Source organism: Notamacropus eugenii, chromosome 4 (assembly GCF_028372415.1).
Source record: "Notamacropus eugenii isolate mMacEug1 chromosome 4, mMacEug1.pri_v2, whole genome shotgun sequence".
NCBI classification, from domain to species: Eukaryota; Metazoa; Chordata; class Mammalia; order Diprotodontia; family Macropodidae; genus Notamacropus; species Notamacropus eugenii.
In genome coordinates this window covers 202,644,944-202,654,784 of record NC_092875.1, presented here as the reverse complement: position 1 = coordinate 202,654,784, position 9,841 = coordinate 202,644,944, and the positions used below count along the sequence as shown (strand labels likewise).

Below are 9,841 nucleotides of genomic sequence, written 5' to 3'. Positions count from 1 at the left end.
AGAAAGGAGGGGAAATTAGGGGAGGGGTAGTCAGAAGTGAACATTTTAGAAAAGGGACAAGGTCAAAGGAGAAAACAGAATAATTGGGGGTGGCAGGATAGGATGGAGGGAAATATACTTAATCTTTCACAACATAACTATTATGGAAGTGTTTTACATAACTACACATGTATAACCTATATTGACTTGCTTGCCTTCTCATGGGGAAGAGGGGGAGAGGGAAGAAGGGGGAGAATTTGGAACTTAAAGTTTGAAAGACAAATGTTAAAAAAATATATTTTTTACATGCAACTGGGAAGTAAGATATACAGGCAATGGGGTATAGAAATCTATCTTGCCCTTCAAGAAAGTAAAGGGGAAGGGGATAAGAGGGGGGAATTATAAAATGGAGGACAGACTGGAGGAAAGGGTAATCATGCATGTCATCTCAGGGTGGGGGGGAAGATGAGGAGAAAATTTGGAACTCAAAATCTTGTGGAAATGAATGTTGAAAACTAAAAATAAATAAATTTAAATCTTAAAAAAAAGTTGCATTCCTAGACACAAATACAGCAATCCTTCCTAGTCATCAAGAAATAAGACTTCAGCAAACTCAACCCTACCAAGTACACTCCTAAGCCAAGATGTAGATGAGAAATGAGTCTTTGCTAAGACCTCTGCACATGCCCTTTACTCTTTAACCTTCATTTGGTGCCTTATTAACTATTACTTATCAGGGAATTCTTCACAAAGCTTGGTTATCAGATATTCTGGCCCATAACAGAGCCAGAACAGTAAACGTTGGGAAAGGGGATAAGACATTTAGAGGAAGGCATGATTACAGGAGGGAAAAGAACAGCTAACAGTATGTTTTCTCAAGGAATAAAGAACAGACACAGAACTGTATTGCTCCATGCTTTGATAAAACGGATGTTTCTAAATCTGATGGTGAGTCATTTAGAAAAAGTTAAAATATGTTCAGTATCCTCTGTTTAAGAAGATAAGACATGCATAATTCATGTCAGATGACAATATCGTAGGTGGTTAATTTTGTAAAGCTTTTATGACTAAAGTTTTCCCAAATATTTATTTATATGGAATTCCTTCCCCAACAATGACTAATCTAATATGAATTACTGTTTTATTACTGAGAAAATCCATAAAGTTCTTCTCTAGGGTCTTGCAGTCTAGGGCATCTCAAAAATCAAATGTGTTGGGCAAAGGATCTTTCCAGTCCCTGAAAAAAAAATGAAGGGCTCATTTTTAACCCAGACAAGGTCCCATATGTAGAACATCCCACCCTAGCTCCCCACTGCGTAAAGGTCAGGTAAACTATTTCACTTCTCTCCCAGAGTTATCTAGTACCCTTAGGGAACTGACAACTCCAGGCTCTCTGCAAATGACTCTAGTCTGCATTGATGGTGTTAAACTTACTTCTCCACATAAGAAAGGCATAAACCTTTTCCTATTCCCTTGCTCTACCTAAATCTCTGGGGAGGGGAAAGAGATTATGTTCATAGTTCAACTCAGTTCCTATAAAGTAAAATCTTAGTTTGGATGAGACTCAAGTCCCAGGCACCCTGGCTTCTAAGGGTTTCCATACCAGGCTGGCTGGCTGCACCACTCCAGCTAAAGTCTTGACCCTAAGGTTGCTATGGCTCAAATTCTCAGTCCCATGAGGATCACCCCCAGCAACTGAAATTGAAAAGGGTAAACAATACCTAATAAAAACCACATCCCAAGGCCTGTTGGAGCTGGGGCAAAACAGAGGGAGCAAGGGATGGAGTTCCTTCCCCTCTCATTGGCTCAGTTCATGTATCTCTACTGTGTGAGACCTTCATGCTGTAGACACAGAAGAAAAAAGTTATTGACAGAAGTGTTGCAAAAAAAGGATGGCAGAAAAAAAGAGTGAATGGTTCAACCTTGACAATTTTAAAGACATGGGCAGTTATCCCCCACCCACATGTAGGAGACGAAGTTATCACTATTTTAGACAATCTGGACATGTTCTAAAGAGCTCTCATAGGTGCCTCCACATGAGGCAAACTGGGCGTCCCCAGACCAGCCTGGGATACATCTATGACCTCACTTGATCCTCACAGTAGCCCTGTGAGATAGAGGCTATTATTATCCACATTTTACATGATTTTCCCAGAGAATTCCCTTAATCTAAGAGTTCTTTGTGCCAACAAAATCACAAATCCAGTCCCTATCCCTGTCTTTATTAATACTATACCTACATTTATACATATGTGTGTATGTGTATAAAGTAACCTGTAACTAAGAGACTTGTCTTGATTACGTGTGGGCCTTATCTCCTCTGTGACTCTATAAACTCAGTACAAGGCCAAGGCAGCAGTGCGTAATCTATGGTTTCTAAATCACATGAGTGAGTTTCCAGGGGTTTTCTATGGAAGCAGACATGGTTCCCCCAGGCAAATTGTAAAGCAGACAAAATTTGTTATTCTAATTTAAAGGGGTACTGTACAGATGCACACAACTTTGCTAATGACAAGGGGCAACACTAAAAAAGAAAACTGAAAAAAGCAGTCCCTTAGAGAAAAGGCAAGTCTCACGTAGAGTAAAATATTTGAGGTATCCTGTTTTCTAGCATTTAATTTGCATGGGACTGATAAGAGGACTTTGAAATGTATGCATAGGAGACTGACCCATAAAGCTGTTTGGTGACTATGGGAAAAATGTATGTTCTCTAATTATGGTAGAGATAACTAAAATATGGATTTTGATTTATCCCTATGAGACAGAAATAAGTAATTTCATTAAAGAGATCCTCTTTTAAACCAGTAGAGTGGATGAGCTTAGGGTTCTAAAATTGACCTCAGCAGAATTCCTTGGTCAGATCCAGGAGAAGATCTCAGACGTTTCGTTTGTCATCTGCTACTTGGAAGAGCTGACTGAAAGAAAATAGGCTTTACATCAGCTGCTTAAAGAGGGGAGGAAGGGAATAAACATTTCTACAGTCTACTACATGTCAGGCACTTTACAAAATGATCTCATTTGATCCACACAACAACCCTACAAGGTAGGTGCTGCTATTATCCCCATTTTACAGTTGAGCTGAGGCAAACAGAGGCTAAATGACTTACCCAGGGTCACCCAGCCAGTAAGTGTCTGAGGTCAAATTTGAACTCGGGTCTTTCTCACTCCAAGCCCAGCACTCTATCTACTCTGGAAAGAGAAGGCTGGAGGAAGAAAAGTTTTGCTTATGCAAAACTAATTGCCTAAAAGACAGAAACTGCTAGAAGCTGAGAGAGCAGACCTGGAAAAGTTCTGCAAATCCAAGGCTAGAGGCTTCTGGTTTTGCTGAGAGTAATGCTCTATCAGCAACCCAGAAGTTGGCCTGAGGGGAGCAGCCAGCAAGGAAAAAGCCCCACCCAGCAGGAGGACAGAGAGGCTGGTCCAGAAAGGAGTCTTTCTAGTGGAGCAGCCCCACTCCTGAGGGAGCTGCTGTGCAGACCAGTGCTGGGGGGAAAGGACGCCAAGACCACCCGTCCACAGCTGAGGACCCCTAACCCGCACCCCAGAGGCGCTTTCATGGATTCCCTCCACCTTCTATACTCAGGTGTGCCACACTGCTAGGTTGGGGTTTTTTCTCAGTTTATACCCATTCTCCCCAGTGGGAGAGTATGTCCACAGTTTACAGACAACATGTTACTTTTCCCCCTCCTTTGCCTTCTCTTTATTAAATGTTTCTGATTAAATGTTTCATGTCAATGAAGTTCATCATGGATGATTTGTTAAATGAGAAATGCACCAGTGAGGGATCCAGAACTGCAGCATGTAATAGCAGGAACCCCTCTAAAATTCCGATACAGTGAGTTTTCTCAGCAGCCCCTCCTCTGGGGACTCTTCCTGCCAGTATGAGCATAGTTTGAGTGACCAAACCAGACAGGAGGAAGAAGCCCAGGGAGAAGGTAAGCCAGGTGCCATGACCACACTACCCTAACATCTTTTTTTTTCCTTTCTTTTATTCTGAACTTAAAAAATAAAACAAGCATTTCCATAATGAAGAAGAATTATTTTTAAAAGACGATCATACATGAAACTGCAAATATACTGTGTACAACTTTCTATTCCTTTTAAATATATAATAAAGTTGTCATGTAACTTTTTCTTTTTTCTTCCCTCTTCCTCTCCTCCCCTCACCCTAAAGATAGCTATCTTTTCTTCTTTTTGCCCATCCTTTCCTTTATACCTCCAAGTACTTGGTTCCTTCCTCCCTATCCCTGGTTATGCATCTATGAGTCTACGATGTTTTATCTAAATTGTCTATCTCTCTTTGTGCTTATTAAAACCTAACACAAATCTGCACATGGCAGGTGCTTAGTACCAGGTTATTGAATAAAAATACATAAATGCCAATATCCTGAGCTATAGGGTTTTTATATTACGCTATCCAATACAAGATGCATCGCACTGTAGTGGAAAGAGCATTGATTTTAGAGTCAGACCTAGGGTCAAATATTACTTGTGTTATTTACTTCCTACATGTTGGGGAAGTCACTTCTCCCTGAGCCTCAGTTTCCCTATCTATGAAATGAAAGGACTGTATCAGATGGCTTCAAAGGTCCCTCCTGGTCCTAACGTAGGAGGTTTCATGATCCTATATAATAAGAAGAATGGTGATGATATTTATCATTCAAGCTAGGTTTTGACACAACATATAATTGAGCTGATATCATACCTATCCTGTTTTTGGAGGAGAAAAAAAAGAATAACGTCAACCAGAAGATAGTATGCATCTAGAAAGGGGAGACTTGAAGCTAACTTTATTGTAAATTAATTGTAAGACTTCAAAAATCACACTTTATGTCCTGTTAATAAATGATCCCAGTTAATGAATAATTCTGGTTAAATTGTAGCTCTTTCACCAATCATTTGGCTCCATGAAAACTTCTCAAAAATTGGCCAAATAGAGCTACTAGAGAACACGTGTTTGAAAGTCTGTACATGAATTACTGGAAGGGCACAAAAAAGTCAAATGGAACCCAAGAAGTAGATAAGGGTATGTGATGGTTGCTGTTTTAGCTCCCAAAGAACACTTTATCCCAATCAGTTATAAACTAAACATGCTACTCACCTATTAACTTGAGTGATCCCATCATTTCAAATACATGCAGATATTTCCCTGCCTCCAACATCTCTTTCCACTCTCCATACTTCTTTAAAGGAAGAAGTACATAAAGTTCAAAGAAGGCCAAAACTAAACCTTCCGCCCTACCGTTCCTTCCTGCCCACTTTTCCCATCACTGTGTATATCATTATTTTGCCAGTATCCCAAGTTTTCTGTTCCAAGGTCATCCTACTCAATGAGCTAGATAAGCAAAGAAAGAAGAAGTTTGCCTAAGGCACAAAAAGCAGTGTAGAGTGGGAGGAGTTCAGTTTTTTAGTATCTTTTTTGAATGTTCATGTTTTTAACACCAAAAACAAAAGGGTCACTGTACCTGGACACAAAGATATTTATTTTGTAATGAGAACTTAGTATCCAAAGGATCATAGATTTAGAACTGAAAGAAACTTCAGGGTTCATCTAGTTCAGTGCCCTCATTTTACAGATGTGGAAACTGAGACCCAGGGAGGTATCACCCTCCATAAAAGTTGTCCTACTATGCCTTATCACAGAATGATGATGACATTGGGTTCCTGAGACCTATGCCAGCAAAGGGGAAGCTCTGGGAAGTCCTATCAAGGGGTGAAAATGTTGAATATTGTCTTGGTAATACACTGGGTTTCTAAGGAGCAACCTAGCTAAGCTCATAGAGGTTCATCACTAGATTAGCAATTCTTGAAGACAACCTCCCATGTTGTAGGATAGTGTCCTGTAGACAAAAGGCCATAATTATTAAAACTGTAGCTCCCTTGAAGTACTGGCATGTTGTCCAATGTGGTACAGGGAATGATTGATGTCTCCAGGGCCTGAGTTTAAATCCTAGCTCTGCTCCTACAATTAGTGTGTTGTTGGAAAAATCATTTAACCTCTCTTGAGCTCAGTTTCCTCATCTGTAAAACAAGGGGATTTGATTAAATGGCTTCTGCAGTTCCCTCTAGTTATAGGCCTGTGGTCCTCCTAATACGCAAGGTGGCATAGTTTTCAGAAGCAGAGGGTACAATTTTCAAACTTACTTCAAGCCCACAAATACCTATTCTAATTTATACTCCTAATGTATTGCCAAGATCTGTTCATTTTTCTTCTGATCAACTACCATTAGCCCTCGCTCGGTCTCATGAGAATCCTTATTTTTCTGGCCTCCTCACTTTCAAATCTCAGCTCCAAAATGAAGTGCAAACACAATCAAAAAATTACCTATAGAGGCCTGAAGTCCAGGGGAAGCAACTGGTGAGGCTTGGTGGCAAAGCCGAAGCCGGTGGCAGCTTGTGGGAGGTGAATTTGCTTCATCTCGTTCTGAAAGCTCTTGAACCAGCTACAATGTCAGCAGACCATGATGTTTCCCTCTCCACTTATGATGAGACTTCCAGATCAAAACTTGCCGGAAAAGCTAAAGAGGCACCATTTGTCCCAGTTGGAATAGCAGGCTTTACAGCTATTGTTACATATGGATTATACAAACTAAAGAACAGAGGGAACACTAAAATGTCTGTCCACCTGATTCACATGTGTGTGGGAGCCCAAGGCTTTTGTAGCAGGAGCCATGACCATTGGTATGTTGTACGTCATGTATCAGGAATACTGGGCAAAACCCAAACATTAGGAGGAAAGATGCTGTCTTCATGCCGATGTTTTAGAGCTAGATACCTCACATTGAGGTTATGTGTTCATGTTTGAAAATAAATCATTTAGGGATATGTGGTTCTAAAAAGTGGCACATCAGACAACCAAACATGGTATTTTAAAGATTGGCTTTTTTTCATGGAAGCTTTAGTTTCCCAGGTGATTCAAGGTATACTAATTGGTATCCAAGAGTTAAATAGGGGAGCTAAGTTAGTACAAAAGGAACTGGTCATACTTGGGTAATAAATTATATTCATATTCCTCAAATCTTAAAAAATGACTAAAAAATTAGGGGACCAGGACTCACAAAGCTCCTATTGCTTTAAGATGGGGCATATTTTGGGATATGATATAGGAAGCTGCTTTAACAATTCAGAAAGCACTTTCTTCCTTATTTTGTAGAATGATGGAAACTTCAGTGTCTAGGGCTGCCTGGCTTTGACTAGGGCCGAAAGAACATCTGTAAGAAAAACATGAAATAAAACATTACACCAAGAGTCTTATTCCCTACCTTCACCATGGATAATTTGTTTGTATTTAAGATGAGCCTTGAACAGTTGTTAGCCAGGCTACTTAACACAGTAATATTTATTATAAATTTAATAAAAGACTAGAATAACAGAAATTGTATGCCTCGGTTAGATTTTTGCTGCTACCATGTTGAAATTGTTCTTTGAATGTCATCTGTTTCATATATATTTGAAGTGCTTATTCAGCAGTAAAGATCGAAAACTTTGAAAATGTGTGCAGTGTTATGTTTTCTCTAAGAATCATGTCCAACTGAAAAATATTACTGTCCTTTCGATTTGATGGTTTATCATTTTATGGGCAGACTCATGTGAGCATTCTCCTTAAATGTTGACATTTAAGTAATGCTTTGTTACACTTGTGGAATTCTAATGTTTAAGATAAATTTACGTTCCATGATAATAACATGGTATGGATATTATTAAATAAAATGAACACCTCAAAAAAAAATTGCCTACAGAAATCCAGTTGTCATTCCCTTTCCTAAAGCACTGTGATGCCTAATATTCCAAGTAACCAGATCTAAGTGGACCAGGAGCTCCAAAGTTCTCCTTCAAATGGCCCTCCACTCTCATCCAAGGGACTGTCTACACAATCTATCAATAAACATTTATTAAGCACCTACTGTGTGCCAGGCACTGTGCTACGCCCCTCTAAACAATGTTCACCCAGGCTAAATTCTTCATTATCCTCACTTATGTTCTTCCTCCTCCGTGAGATTTTGACCTATGTTCCCCTACACTAAACCTTATCCCTTTTGTCTTTCCTATGTTGTAGAAGACAAAATGTCTTTTACATGTTCACAGTAAAAAAAAAAAAAAAAAAAAAAAGGAGGAGAAAGATAACAGACTTCTTTAAGAATTAAAAGCACATTGTTCCATTACCTAAAGTACATTGAAAAACAAAAAAACTTCTGAAGAATTTACCTATTCTTTTCAGGTGATAAGATCTGGGAGTACTGGAAGGCATCTTAGGGCTAATTTGAACAACTCCTTCATTTTTCAGGTGAGGAAACTGAGGTCCAGAATGGTAAAGGGTTTCCCCACTTTCCCTCAAGGAGTAAGTAGCAGATCATATCTTTGAATACAGATAAAATCTTCCTGAAAGTTATAAAATAATCATAGGGTAAATCATCATCTGAATCATACCATATGCTTTGGATCTTTTGTTTGAGTCTCACAGGAAGGGTATATATAAAGAAATCTTTCTGTTCCAGCGTGGGTAAAATGACAGAAAGCTGCCTCTGGCCCAAGACTAATCAACATGGCTCAAGGGACAAATAAACATATTTGCTCCGATAAGAATGAACAGCTCAATTATAGGTTACCTGCTGTAGGTCATTGATGATATGCAATTCAGGGGTCAGTTAGTAGAGATCAATCTGAGGTGAGGGTCTGTCTCCCTAGGCTCCACACCAAAAAGTGCAAGATTTCTACCAAAGGGCGATCATGAACATGTTACCAGGAATTGGAGCCATGATCTAGAGCTCAACTCTAACTTCAGTGAAACATAGAACCTTGCCTCCACCAGTTTGTTTTACCTAGACTTTCAGCCTTGGTCAATCTCTTAAGCTTCCTAGGCACTTAAGAGTTATCCCTTGAATTCAGTCAACAAGTGTTTATTAAGCAGGCATCACTCTAAGTGCTGGGGGTACAAAGAAAAAGCCACAACAATCCTTATCCTCAAGGAATTTATATTCTAATGAAGGAAATGGCGGTTGCTGCTTGTTCTTTTTCAAAGAAGTCCAAAGATAAGGCAGGGGTGAGGTCTCCACCGTCCTCCCAGCCCAGTGGAGGTGGATTTAAGGGAAGCAGAGTTTCAGGAAGTCATCAGCATCACTCTCTCTTCCAGAGTCATCAAAGTTTAGTGACAAGACAAAAATCAAGACAACAGGTGGTGGCCTGGGAGGCATTTTCAGTGTCTGAAAATTCTAAGTACTCCATAGGCCTGTTTCAGCCACAGTCATGGCCATTAGAACAAATTGTTTTCATCTGTCCATTCTGCCGGGGAAGTCTTCACATGCTTGGGGTAGACATCCCCCTAATTCACCAGTGGGTTTGAGGCCTATTATCTTCAAACCATTGGGCAGCTAGGTGGTGCAGTGGATAAAGCACCAGTGCAGGAATCAGGAGGATCTGAGTTCAAATATTACCTCAGACACTTGACACTCACTAGCTGTGTAACCTTGGGCAAGTCACTTAACACCAATTGCCTCATCCTGGGTCATCTCCAGTCATCCTGATGAATATCTGGTCACTGGATTCAGATAGCTCTGGAGGAGAAGTGAGGCTGATGACCTGCACAGACCTCCCTCACTCAAAACAAAGTCAAGTGCAAGTCATGTCATCATTTCTCTGAGGGCATGGTCTTCTTCAGCAACAAAGGATGAACACACAGAGATGATTTTACTGGTCTGTGGTTGCTGCACGTGCTACAGCTCCTTGGAGTCACAGGTGACAGTTGGATGAATCAAGTGGACACCCCATATAACCCAAATAAGTATATGAAAGAGACCTATAGAGTGGATGGAAGGTGGTCTTAGAGAGGAAGCCACTAACAGCTAATTGGACCAAGAATGGTCTT

At 40.1% G+C, this 9,841-nt stretch overlaps 1 pseudogene; it reads left to right on the top strand.

Annotated features, from left to right (window-relative positions):
* Positions 1-6,427: 6,427 nt before the first annotated feature.
* LOC140502397 (HIG1 domain family member 1A, mitochondrial pseudogene) lies at positions 6,428-6,764 on the top strand (annotated as a pseudogene).
* Positions 6,765-9,841: the final 3,077 nt, after the last annotated feature.